This window comes from Galeopterus variegatus, unplaced genomic scaffold (assembly GCF_000696425.1).
Source record: "Galeopterus variegatus unplaced genomic scaffold, G_variegatus-3.0.2 Scaffold3803, whole genome shotgun sequence".
NCBI classification, from domain to species: Eukaryota; Metazoa; Chordata; class Mammalia; order Dermoptera; family Cynocephalidae; genus Galeopterus; species Galeopterus variegatus.
Window position 1 is genome coordinate 175,776 of NW_007729914.1, and position 691 is coordinate 176,466.

Consider the following 691-nt stretch of genomic DNA (forward strand, 5'->3'; position numbering starts at 1 on the left):
AGCCTGCAAGGCTCTAAAGTACATGTTAAAAAGCAGAGGCTTAGAAATATCTGACTCCATGGCCGCCGATGCCTGGCGTCATGTAGTGAAGGTTGCCCCTTGGGCACCTCCGTCCGACTTGTTCTCGTATGAGACTTGGGACTGGATGCAGACCTTGGCCAGAAAGAACGAGATTAGTCATGGGCTAGACCCCCCCCTCTTAGGATTCTATCTAACCATCTCTGCCCTAAAACTTTGCTTCCGTCCTGAGCATCAGGAAGGGGCAGAAAGGGATTGGGCGTAGTTCGATGAGGGAAAAGAAAAGGAAACAAAGCTTCCAATGCAAGGCTCTGAGCCATTGAGTGATACCTATGCCTCTACCCTGTACCCTCCTCTCCCGGCATACTCACCCTGCCAAAGTTTAGCCAAAGGAGAGAAAGCGGCATCTGAAGAAGTACAGGAGGCTAGTCCACCTTTAAAAACATCCTCAGCAGAGCCGCAGGCTTTTCCTGTCATGGCTAGCTGGGAACATCCAGCCATCCACAGCCCGTGGGGGGAAGCGGCCCCTCAGGCCTATCCAGTTAACGTTGCTCCTGGTGGAAATAGGCCGGCTGCTTGGTACCCTTGGGAAGGTCATGATCTTAAAGAGCTGAAAAAGGCTGTTGCAGAGGATGGGCCCAATTCCCCATGGGCAGAAACCATCCTCCAGGGC